Source organism: Anoplophora glabripennis, unplaced genomic scaffold (assembly GCF_000390285.2).
Source record: "Anoplophora glabripennis isolate ALB-LARVAE unplaced genomic scaffold, Agla_2.0 scaffold1488, whole genome shotgun sequence".
In the NCBI taxonomy this organism is placed as follows: Eukaryota; Metazoa; Arthropoda; class Insecta; order Coleoptera; family Cerambycidae; genus Anoplophora; species Anoplophora glabripennis.
The window spans coordinates 33,402-35,732 of record NW_019417879.1 but is presented as its reverse complement, the minus strand read 5'-3'; the positions used below and the strand labels follow the sequence as shown (position 1 = coordinate 35,732).

At 33.6% G+C, this 2,331-nt stretch overlaps 1 long non-coding RNA gene across 1 annotated transcript; it reads left to right on the top strand.

Moving 5' to 3' along the window:
• Positions 1-294: 294 nt before the first annotated feature.
• Positions 295-1,865, top strand: LOC111692519. Its single transcript, XR_002763258.1, has 2 exons — positions 295-371; positions 598-1,865. It is a non-coding gene; the product is annotated as an uncharacterized LOC111692519 (long non-coding RNA).
• Positions 1,866-2,331: the final 466 nt, after the last annotated feature.

The window sequence follows — 2,331 nt, the reverse complement described above, 5'->3', positions numbered from 1 at the left end:
TTTGCACAATTTTTTCGGAAATTCTGGATCACCCTATATAATCTATAGTCCGTACGATATTTGTTGAGATTGTAACGAAATTTTTATTAATTTCGTTTCATTTACTTTATTCACACTGTATAACGTCACTTTTAATTTAACACCTATATTTACTCCTTAATTACTCCCGACCTATCCCGTGCTAACTCGACGAACAACCCGTGTCGTAGAACAGCCTCACTTTTAACGTAGATGGCGTAACACCGGAGTTTTAAAAGCCGTGACCAACCTACTCTCGTCTCTTCTTGATTTGTCATCGAAACGAACTAGATCGTACTCGCGACCATCCATTTTCGGTTTATCGTGGAAACACACCGAAATTTTTCAATCTGGTATGTAAATGTGGTTTATTCCTTGTTAATTAATTGTTTTATAATTGCTTTGCTGATACATATTTTGCTAACGCTTATATTTTGTTCATTAAATCTAGGTTTACTTGACCTCCATTTTGTGTCAAGGGCACGTGGCAAGAAAAGATCCACGAAGGGTCTTATCTTGTAGTTTCTTCGTTTAGTGAAGTTTGAAAACCCGTTCTGTTGTGTTTTTTTATGCTTTCAGAGTATATGATCGGGACATCGCCTGTTGTTTAGCGATCACACAAAGGCTGGTAGAATTTCTGATTTCGTCGCAGACTAGCAGAGTTTCTCTGAGCCCCTGGCAAATTTATACAGTCTGGATCGGAAATGGTAGGCCAACGTACCTAAGGATTTGATTGGGGTAAGTTTCTTTTATTAATTTACTTCTTAATAAAGGCAGCTTGTTTCGACGATTCCTGTGGCCACCAATTTAACCTTTTTGTGGTTGTTTTTAATTTCAGGGATGGGAAAAACTTGCACTAAACGTATTTTATCTTATCTTATCTTCTAGTTTTTTATTATAAGTTTTAAATTCAAGCCATAGCAAAATTTAGTTCATATCTTTTATTTAAATATATTTCTTTTACCACATTTTCATACACATCATTTTTTAAACTTTCATATAGGGTGTTTTATTTTATTTGTACGAAAATTTATATACTAAGATACGATCTGATTGTTTCGAGTTATCTATTTACTGTTTGTATAAATTGATGTAGTAAATTTTGATTTACCATTTTAATATGTAAAATGTTGTTATAATATTTGGAAAATTTTTAGAATGAAATATTACTCAAATTTTCAAATAGTGAAGATTCTATTTTATCTTTTCTAGTATCAATTCATTCAACTTTTCAACATCCTAGTCAATATTTCATCATACTAATCCTAACATAGTTAGAATAATTAACCAGAACAATAATTGTAAATATTAATTTTAAATCTGTACATTACATGCTAAATCACCGACAATCAGATTGAGTATTCTCCAACACTCATCCTTGTATATATCCTACCTGCTTATATCTTTTATTCTCTATTTTTCAAACTTACAACACCACGCAACACCACGGATCTTCTGACCAAGACAACACCGTATTGGATTCAGGGCATCTCACCTTAATATACCAGGGAGGAGGTTGTCATGGAATCTGTCACCCGATAACCATTGGCCATCTCTACCAGACAGACGACTATTACGTCAACACCCCCCTTTGATTCTAGATATAACAACGTAAGACCCATCCAATTTTTTACCCGATCTTGTCAGAAGTGAAACCCACATCAGTTTTGTTGTTTTGTTTGTAAAAGTGTGATCAAGTAGAGATATTTAACTCAAAGTTAATCTGTTGTGTAAATTATTGTCGGACATTTCAATCCTAATTGTAAATTGATAAAAGTTGCTCCTAGCGATTATTTGTAAAACTAGCCATTTACTAACCTTTTATTGTAGTAAAGTGATTTTAAGTACATATTGTTTAAATCTTGCCCTTCTTCCTAATTTAAGAACTATCTACACATTTAAGACTTTGTACTACACCCCACGACCTTGTGATCTCACTGTACCCTACTGTAGCTTAGCTGGATGCATATTTGTATTTGAGGTTTTGTAACCAATTACCCTCAAAATTTGTCAGTCCAGAAGGACAAATATTAAATAACGTTACAAGATAGAATTCCAAGAAAATAATAAGCCAATAAGTTATGTTATCGGAACTACTGTAACAATTTACCGCGGCTGGGGCGTGCCTGGAAATTTTCCGCCAATGTCTTTCTAGTTCGGGTGTCGAATGCGGTTAATTCTAAAAAAGTGACGTAGGCGTCTGCTTGGAATTATATCTCAACAAATATCGTACGGACTATAACTGTTAATGACATTCATAAAGAATGTTGGAAATCCAGTTATTAATTTATTTCATACGTTAATTTCGAAAGT